At 49.8% G+C, this 10,482-nt stretch overlaps 1 protein-coding gene across 2 annotated transcripts in view; it reads right to left on the reverse strand.

Annotated features, from left to right (window-relative positions):
* The window catches only part of LOC107272736 (irregular chiasm C-roughest protein), a 59,927-nt gene that overhangs the window by 47,388 nt on the left and 2,057 nt on the right, over positions 1 to 10,482 (reverse strand). The gene's annotated exons all lie outside the window — the stretch shown is intronic.

Raw genomic sequence — 10,482 nt, forward strand, 5'->3', positions numbered from 1 at the left:
GGGAGGTGGCTGAACAAAATTAGCCGGTTTTTCACTGCCAACTTTTTCAGACTAATTAAAACTGAGCAAACGATACCTGAATGACGCTTGACGCTTAAGCATCGTGCAGCTTCGCAATGCGTTTGCTGCCTTTTGTTTTTCCTTCTTCCCCATTATTCGACCATGTCAAGTACAAGAACACATACGTGTCCATGCGCACGCGTGTGCGCCTACGTCTAGCGGCTTCAATTCAACAATTCTCAGTCCAACAGATATTTCCCTCGTTATAGTTTTTTCTTCCAAAAATGACAATCGTTAGGTCAAACGCGTCTGAGTGCGTGGACACGTCAAATTCGTGCGCGTCTGTGTTTATCTGCGCGGCCAAGAAGATTCTTATGGGAAATTCGCGGTCCCGTCGACGGGAAAGTTCTCTTTCCAAAATTCCAAAATTCCAAAATTCCAAAATTCCAAAATTCCAAAATTCCAGGCTCCCGTCCGTCCCGCCCATGTGCCTCCTCACGTTCAATCGATACTCTGCGCCTACATTTAATTCGCCGTCGCTCCCTCCTCCCCTCGTGACGCTTGTCGCCGCCGACCGCGACTCACGCGCGGCGCTTTCAAGCAGAACGCATTGCGGATCCCACAGTAGCCTACATCTGTGGGTGCATCTACAGGCACACTGCACACATGTGTGTACCACAGGCAGAGGGGGCCTGTGGGGGCCGAGCCAGAGACACGCACGTGGACACACCTTGCGGGTGGCGGGTGGCGGGTGGCTCGAGGGACGGGAGGAACGGTGTGAGAGCACCCTCAAAGAACCCTTAGCCTTGGACGCTTTACGAGGCTCACGCGAGGCCAACTGAAAAAGGAAAAATGCAATTCGAAGGCCCGACGGACGAACAGGATCTCAACTCGCGTCAAGTTGAAGCGTTGCATTGCAGTTTATCACGATAACCTCAAATTCAGTTTTCATTTAGAAATAAAAAGTCAAATTCTCAATATTCGACAACTCGGGCGACGTTTACCATGTCCTCGAATTCCATAATAAACGAAATTTTCGAATTTCGGAATTCATTCCCCAAGGACATTCCATACTGGCAGATTGCGTGTCAGTCGCACTTCTGCTCGGCGCACGATCAAAGGACCCGATAATGATTCAATGGATCCGATTTGCCCGTCCGATTGCCTGCAGCGCGCAGGCTGTCCCACTGCATGTGCATTTTTTATCTTGTCCCTTCGGCCACCCTTGGAAGAAGACCCGAAGAGTTCCGGGTCAGAGAATCTTCTGCGAAGTCAAGTCGAGCGAGACCTCAGCACCGCCCATTCAGGAGGAACTTCCAGACTCCGGTTGAGCTATGCTGGACCAATAAAAAGAGGGATCCAGAAAGAGAGAGCGAGAGAGAGAGAGAGAGAGAGAAGGGAACATTTCGAACGATTACTCGAGCAACGATAATTCGCGAATCGATTCTCCGTCTATCGATCCGCACTGATCGCGACCGACGCGATAATTAAAATCGAAGGAGTTCATTATTAGCCGCGACGGGTGCACCCAGGTAGACGTGTTCAGTGGATGCCTATGCCGAGTAGACTATAGGTGCACTCTAGGCTGCAGGTACTGTGATGTGTGGAGGGAAGAGGAGGGAAGAGGGGGGACCAGAGGGACGAGGACCAAGACTCTTTAACGGAGGAAATATCCGCGACGAACTTCGATTCGCGAGTTTGCGAAATTACGCGTGATTCTTGTATGCGTATTGTGGAATCAGGCGACCGTCTGAGTTCGGCCGTCAGAATATAAGGATTCGCAATACGTGCGTGCACAGAATCGCACCTGCTCTTATAGAGGCAGCAGTTGACACGTGCTCCGAGTCAAAGTTCAATGGAATCCCCGACCTACGTGATAATTGCAACCTTGCGAATTCGATTTCAACGATTCGAATGGCGACTGGGAAGACAACGTGACTAAAAAAAAATCATTGCAGAGCTGCCAACCATCGTCCGTCAATGTAAAAGAATAAAATGTAGGAGAAAAATAAATTTGATTTGGCGTCGTGAATCGTGACGTCTCCCTTGCGTCGTCGCCTCTCCTTCATTCCCACCATGTATTTCCTCACATTTAACATGTTAAGTAGATGAAAATTCTCTCGGGTCGTTGAAAATTCTCTCCACCGTCTAATCCCCGGGTGCCACAGGGTGCCACAGGGTGCCACAGGGTGGTCTGGCTACCGCAGCTCTACGAGTCTCTCAGCAGAATTTCAACCTGTCAATTACTTATCTGAATATTTCTTGTTAAATTGATTTGCTTCCTTCCAGCCCGTCTCGGTCCTCTCTGTGCTCCGCACGTTTGAAAACAGCAGCAAAGAGCGACCAGGCGACGCATCGGACAAAGTCCAACAAATGTCCAATGGTCACGAACGGATTCAGCTCCGACGTGGATTCATCAGATACGTCGTGAGATGCTGCACGGCTGCATTAGCTAATCCCCTCGTCTGATGCGGGATAGAGGATGCTGCGACTGAGTGATACTGGTGCACCTGGTGCACCTGGTGCACCAGTCCTGGACCGACGCCGACAGGTGTCGCCGTGCGTATTCCGTGAGAAAACACACCGTGAAGAATCGTCGAGTCGAGAGTCACGATCCGCCTTGGGAATCCTTTTCAGGATTCGGGATTCAGGATTTCACGGCCGTTTACAGGAACTTCCTGTCCTCAAATTATTCGGAATCGAGCCGATCCTCGATTCCCGACGAAGGGGAGGACGACGCTATTTCGGTTCCAATATACTGGATAGTGGATACTGGGGCGATATTCTTGGAATCGATGAATCGATGAATCGATAAATCGATGGATCAATCACAAGTCACCCGTTACGTGCATCTCGTGGTGCACTCAATGGTGCACGGAACGTTGAGTTATATTTATATCGCAAGGGATGCTTTTAACGGAGATGAAACAAAGTAAAAGGAAAAGGGAGAAACGAGGGAAAAGAAAATGAAATATAATATCAAGGCGTTCGGTATGTGAATGTGCTAAAAGAAACATCCCTTGAAGGAAGAGCGAGGAGGAGGAGGAGGAGGAGGAGGAGGGGCTAGGATTATGGATGGGTCGCGAGGGTTGCGCCTGAGGTTCGCTGCTGGCTCGGAGTTTCCGGGGGATGTTTGAGGGATGCGCTAGAGAGAAGGAAGTTGGGAAGGAAGGCTGCCAGGAAACAACGGAGCACGGAGGAAGAGACAGTAGTGTGAATGAGCGTAGACGCGTAGGCGGGTACATGCGTAGCTCCAGCTATATAGCTATATAGCAGAACCAGCAGCAGTACAGACAATCTTGATAAATCACCGACCCACCCCCCCCCCTTCCCTCTGGATATCCTTATTCTAGTTCCTTACGCCGAGAGTCCTTTCTCACGGAGAGTTCACCCTCGGCAAGAGCTCACCCTCAGCCTCTTCCTGGAGGTCGGGAAAGAAAAGAAATATCGAGCAAAGGGCTACGGAGAGGGAAGGAAGTGGAGGATCCCGGGGCCTTATGGTTAATACCAGCGGATAGTATCCGCACCAATTATTCGAAAACGACTAATGTTCTAGGAGAGAGCAGCCTCCTTTTATAAGGCTCACCGTTAGCCCTGATGGCGTCAACATAGCTCAACGTCCTCTACGGCAGCCACCCTTTTAGCCACCCTCTTAAACTGGCTTACCCCAAGGTAACGTCATTATCGGAAATTACAAGGGAATAAAGAGACGCTGCCGCCGCTACCAACGCCAAGCAGATGCCAAGCAGCCAGCTCGACGTCGACGTCGACGTCGACGTCGTGTTCGCCATCCGACGCCTCGCAAGATTATCGGCTAAGGCTTTGGCCAATTTTCATAGAGGAAATCATATGAGATTTTATAAATTGCATAAATCAATGTTGACTTACACTAGTTATAGTTGGATGTATTAGGTATATAGTTGGTGCAATGCAGGCAATAATAGTTATAGGCGCGAGTACAGGTTAGCCAGATTTCTATTGTCGGATTACATCGACAGGCAATCAGGGATTTCTACTGATAGTTTAATAATTTGACACGCACGCATGGAAGTTCGCAACTCGTCTCCGCGTTGTCGTCGCGCCATCGACGTCTCGACTCTTCTGAAGGGAACGACATAGGAAGCCAGTGCAATACAATGGGAGAGTGGGAGAGTGGCAGAGTGGCAGAGTGCGAGACTGACAAGGGTTCTCCCTAATGGAGTAAACGTGACGAGGCGCAATCGAATCTAATTAGAGCACGCGGTAATTATCAAACGACACAGAAGCACCCATTATCTCTTACCTACCAGCGGTTACAGGGGTACCAATACGAGGCCGCCAGATTGAATAGGAATTTACAGCCGCAGATTGCTATACGCTCGATCGCACATTCCGGAAAAGTCCATCATTCACATAATTCCCACCCTGCCCAGGTGGCCCAGCCGAGTCCGAAGGACAAAGCTTCGGGACAACCCGCTGACGATTCAAAACTATTTCCCTTAGAATCGAATGACCCATCCAGGTAAGGGGCACTCTTGTGACGCGCGTTCGCCAGTCGTCTGGAATTGCTCCTGAATCGTGTCAAAGTTGGCAACAGTGCGCAGATCAAGTCGTCGGAACGGCACACGACAGCCTCATAGTGTACAGTCCGGGAAGAAAGTTCGCGAGGAAAGGCCGAGGGTGCGAGTGAGAGCGACAGAGCGAGAGCCAGAAAAGATCCATTCAATCTGCCTTCACGCCAACTTCCTGCATGCAGTACTGACACGTGTCGTCTAGCTGGCCGGAAGTGATCACTGAAGCGATCATAAATTAAAGAAGAAAAAGAAAAGAAGCAGGACGAAAACTTCTTTACTCTTATGAAATAATAATAGAATGCCAAATAATAGGTCTTGTACCCGTTACGAAGGCAAATACGGTTAATCCGATGTTTCGGCAGTTATCGCGTAGCCAGCCAGTGCCCACAGTTCTTTTCAGTCGAAAGGAAGCATCCGGTGCACAGCAGTGGCTGCACACGCGTGAGCCAAGTAGAAATTGCAATTACGGCGGTCAGTCAGCTGTCAGGCCGACACTAAGGCCATTAGTACGTACGTCTCTCTGTTTGTTTCTATGATCAGCGGTTTGGCGCCGCCACGGGCAAATTCCAAGTTGACACGCACGGAAGTGTCCTGCGTCCCGTCGATCGGCTGGAAACGCGGCTGACTAAATTTCTACTGGCTCCTCAAACTTTCTGCGCTTCGACACAATTAACGAAACACGTTGATGTCGAGGCGCGTTTCGAATGCAGCCGAGCGCTTAATTCCCAACAGCGCGCAAGCGATTTCGTCAATTGGAAACCGATGGAATGGCAGCTTCCCGCTAATACTGGAATCCTGTCGGACGTGGAGCTAACGGAATCATTATACGGTCGTTATAGTCGCCGGGGACGGAAGGGTAGGCAGCCTCAAGGGTGACAGATTGGAATTCTCACGGAATTAACAAGAGGTCGAAGCAAAATTGTATCTGCGGAACAAAGAGATTTTAAACGAGTCGTCGACATGGAACGTGCATCATGATTTTTCGGAAATTCAGAAATTTAGAAGTTCCAAAATTACTGTCCAACAAGATTCTCCGGCACGTGCATACATATACATATGTCTAGACACATGAAACGCAAGGCTGCCCGCTGAGCATGTCCGTGTAGGGCTGACCAATTATCATCTCTGTATGCAGGCACCAATTAAAATGATCTAAATAAGCCTTATACGGAATGCACGCTCCTTTGTCTGACTTTCACTCTGACCTTCTCTCGATTCCGGACGGAAGAAAGTGCCAGGAAAACGTTGCGTCGCAGCCTGAGACCAGTCTCTCATTAAACGGATACAATACTCGTATATAGTTGATCCCCGTGCCAAAACTTGGGAGACAAGGATATCCCACACTGATCACTGCGAGGTCCACGTGACACGCAAATGCATAGGAGGAGGATAGTGGCTAATCGCAAACAAGGTGAAATAACAAAGGAGCAAGGAGAGTGAAAGAGCTGGAGGAATGAAGCGCCAGGGGAGGTGAAAGTTCGTCAGGTTGGAAAACACGAGAGTAGCAGCGACATGGGGAGTATAGTCGCTGTGTGCACATGTGTATAAAGCACCAGTCGGATAAGCTCATTGGGCAGGCGTCGCGGAGTCGCGGAGTCGCGAGGATTTTAATTACCATTATTAATTAATATTATGCTCACGAGATAATTAATTTGCGAACTGGCAAAATGATGGACGACCCTCGGAGCACTATCCGTTCCGCGGCTCGACACTGCGAAAACAGAATATAATAGGGTTGCGCTCGCGCGATCACCGTGTGCGTGTGCGTGTGCGTGCGTGCGTGCGTGCGGGCGAGTATGCGTAAGGCTGCACAAATTAATCGATTCAAGTTAATTAATTTTGTTGGTGACACTTCACCCCCCCCCGTCCCCCCTCCCCACAGTACCCCACACACCCACACACCCAATCCTCGTCATCCACCCCCTCAGAGACTAATGTTGACATTGGTGGCCTGCACACAAATTTCATGAAAATGTTTTCTCTCTCTGAATACTGATAACGATGAAAAATAAAGTACACGAAGTACAATACAAATAAAGATAGAATGTGAATTGACCCGAGAGACGAAAGAAGTGTCTGTGCAGGGTCGTCACCGAAAAAGAGAGAAAGAAAAAGAGAGAGAGAGGGTACGTGGGTGGCTGAAGAAAGAGAAATGTTTGAATAATTGAATGACACCAAATGCCACTCGTCGATTTCTTAATTCTGAAAGCATTTCACAGAAGCAGCAAATGTCCTTGTAGGTTGCCCAAAAAGTTTAGAGAGCACTGCAAAGGTAGGTAATTGCTTTTCGAGTTAATGACGTAAGATTAATTGATCCCGAATCGGAGATAAAGAATGTATTGTTACGTGGACTGGGGGAAGCCAGGCGAAACGTTATCTATGTATATTGTAGTTTTAGTTAACGTGGATTGAAAAACAGGCAGAAGGCGTGATGTTTTGGGAAGGAGAGGAGGGGCGCGGGGGGAGCGGAAGTGCCCACTCGAGATCGAGTGCGGCCGACCAGAGATGAGGGCACGATGGGAGCGATCAAATTGCAGGAGGAACAGGAGGAACAGGAGGAACAGGAGGAACAGGAGCAATGTACGTAGTTGCACGCTACAGACTGTGTAGCCTGTCAAGCACTTTGTAGGAAGGGACGGAGAAGGTCGGAGGGCTCGGAGGGCTCGGAGGGCTCGGAGAGGACGGAGTCGGGAATAAGGGCCGAATTTTATTTACTTTCCGCGAATCGATCGGGGGTTGCCAACCCCGGGAGAGGCTGGGAGCTACGTGGCCTCGGTCCCGGCCGCTCTACACCGCTCTACACCGCTCTACATTGCTCCAGTGCTAGACATCGCTGCTAGCGGTGCCGATACCACCATAGTGGGACAGCCGAGTAGCAAGTGGCTAGTAGCTGCAGCCCGAACCTGGTCAGACGGCCCCAAAGCTGGAGGTCGCGTGCTTGCATTGCTTCGCTTTGCCTAGCGGTGCTTCACCTTGGACTAAGTACGGATTGCTGTGTGAATATCTACATTGCATCGGGCGTATATTGCCCTGCTCGCTTGCTCAAAGCTTAGCAACTGGCTCCATAATGGCCTGGCGTGCTACCGGGCTTCTCTACTTAGGTGTCCTCTGCTACGCTACGTGTGTGTACTTAACCAGTTGGGATAATACCGTCTGCAAGGCAGCAAGGAGCCCTGCATCAAATGGCTCCAACCGAAGCGCCTCTTGGTCTACCTGGTCTACCGTGCAGCTGGGACAATATACGCTGCTCTTCGGAGAGACGTAATTGCGCTGAGAAATTACCTGAATCAAAGTTCCTCCTAACTTTTCACATGACCACCCTTGTTTCACGTACACGAGACTGGTCCATTCGAATTGGCCAGACACTCGTACGACACGCTGCCTCCAGTTGCCTCCGGTAGCACTCGCTAGAGCGACCTGCGCTGCTCCCGTCATTCCAGACGACCGCATTCCGAATGTTCTGCAGGAATTCTTAGTGGTTAGTTAGGCTAAGCCGGGCTTCCAGAATATCGGTCAGTGTATCCTAACCCTTTGCCACATGTGCACACACAGGTGCGGCCTGTCTGTCCTGCCTGTCCTGTCTGTCCTCTCTGCGCGACGCGTAAAGGGAGGAAGAGAGAGAGAGAGAGAGAGAGAGAGAGAGAGAGCTGCGACTGAACCGACGGACAGAATAATCAAGAGCCAGGATCGAGCGTGGTGCGAAACACGCTGGAGTCCTGATGCAGCAGCGAGCGTCCTGTGTGTAAACGGGACACGCACGGCCGAGGCTCCAGGCGAATTGCTGGAGCGCCCTTACCTATCCTTATTATCTCATCAATTTCTTTGTTATGACAATCGAGTGACAACGAGCCCATCAAAACGCTTCCCAGTATGGCTGACGTCAGCAGCGCACTGCGGTATTCGCATCTACGAGACGCACACAGTGGCGACTATTTAACGAGACGTCGAAGGCACTAAAGGGAAGCACGAGGAAGCGAGGCCGGGCTAAACGCTCCTGCGAACCAACGTGTGGACGGTCCTTCCAATGGTAGCTTCAAAGGTCGGCCCGTGGCCATCCTCCGCTGGACCTGAGCTGCCCTGGACTTATGGCTGATTTTCAATCTGCGAGATCGATCGCTCGTCCGATTATTCGCCTAAGGTAGCAGGTAGCCAAAGGTCGACAGCTTCCGCGCGCTTCCGGAAGTTCCCTCGCAGTGCAACCAGGACGCAATCCGCGTCTTCATATTGGAGTTCCGGAGTGTTTGCTTCGGGCTCGTTTGCATGAACGTTAATCCTCGAGGAGGCCAACGGCGACCCGGGTCGCGCTGCATGCACGTGTCACGTTAAGGCTCACCCATAAGGCGCGACTACATCGCCTGCGACGTTCATAACGAACGCGAGCAATAAGTCGGGTTACTGTATCTTCAGTAAATTCGCCGAGAATTTCCCGATTACAATGAAAATCACAAGAGAAGAAGCGTCAGTGAAGCATCGAGCGGTGCAATCCTTTTCGATAAGACTACAAGTGGTGCGAAGACGTTTCTTCCAGCGCAAAGTTATGTAAGCAACGACGGAATAAAAGAAGAATCAACAAGCAGAAATTTCCAAGAATCTAGCAAAGTATCTTAGCGAGAGAGAGAGAGAGAGTGGGAGGATTCTCTTCCGGCTTCTTTTACCCGCTTTTGTTGCAGCTGTAGAAAAGGACACTCTTATTTATTTCTCTTTGCATCATCTTCTTTCTTTTGCTTCATCTTTTTTCTCTTCGCTCGCCGTCCCAAGTACAACGGAGACGGTTCTATGTCGTCGACAATCTATTGGCGAGGCTGCCGTCTGACTGCAGGCAGGGCCGTACCTAGTGCACGTGGCACGTGGCACGTGGCCCATGGCTCGCTTCTACCTGCTACGAGTGGCCACAAGTTTCGACCGTCGGCTGCATTATGCAATGCGATGCAATGCGATGCAATGCGATGCAAAACTGCGAAACTACAAACCACTCGGCTCAGGCTCAAAGTTTTCAGGCTGACCTACGTATTTGTACCGAGTGAGCTCATTCTTTGCCAAGTGCAGACTATAGAGTAAGAGACAAGTAGAGAGTCGCGAGTGAAGGTAACGAAGAAGACGCAACGAAAAAGGCTCAAAGAAACGTCCCTTCGAGCTTCCCTTGTCTTTTTTGTGTCACTCGAAACTCAAGAACCAAACCAAATCGAAGATAAACCAGCCCTTTTTCCTAATAATCTTGGAAATTGGGGAGAAACACCCCTACCACAGTCCTCCTAGCGGGGCATTTACGGCAAGAAAACGGCTTTTCTATTATGCTTCTGGCAAAAGAGGGAAAATATTTGTATCCCTCAAGCATCGATAACGTTTACGCGGCGAACTCAAAATCGGCCTTTTTATGCCATCGCTTGCTGGACGACTTGGATCTACAAATAGAATCCAGCAAGTTCTGCCTGAGAGATACTTCAAGGCAAAGAGGATAGCCAGGATAGCCAGGATAGCCAGGATAGCCAGGATAGCCAGGATAGCCGTGGAGATTCCAGTGGAAATAGTTTAGCTAATAAAATCCCTTAGAGTCCGATCGAAAGATCAAAAGAAATAATCTTGCAATTCTCCATTCTGCAATTCAACACCATTTGTCCTCAATTGTTCCTAATACTTATCTTTTGACCTAAAAAGAAAAGTAGTCGTGCGTTGACACACCTGAGAATTGAATAACCTGCTCTTTATAGCTGAACAATTTGTCAGAGGGAGACGCATGCGTGTCGAGTAGCACCAATAATTCCATCTCAGATTCTTCGAGCCTCGTTAACGTGCCGTTTAACCGTATTCGAGAAGATTGTTTTAATAATTCACTTTGCCAAGAAACTTTCCAGCGAAGTTGCAGCGTAACCGAAATTGTCAGGAGGTCGCGCCGCCACCGGCGAATGTGTAATATAGGTCGGGCGTTACT

Source organism: Cephus cinctus, unplaced genomic scaffold, assembly GCF_000341935.2.
Source record: "Cephus cinctus unplaced genomic scaffold, Ccin1 Ccin1_scaffold1239, whole genome shotgun sequence".
NCBI lineage: Eukaryota > Metazoa > Arthropoda > Insecta > Hymenoptera > Cephidae > Cephus > Cephus cinctus.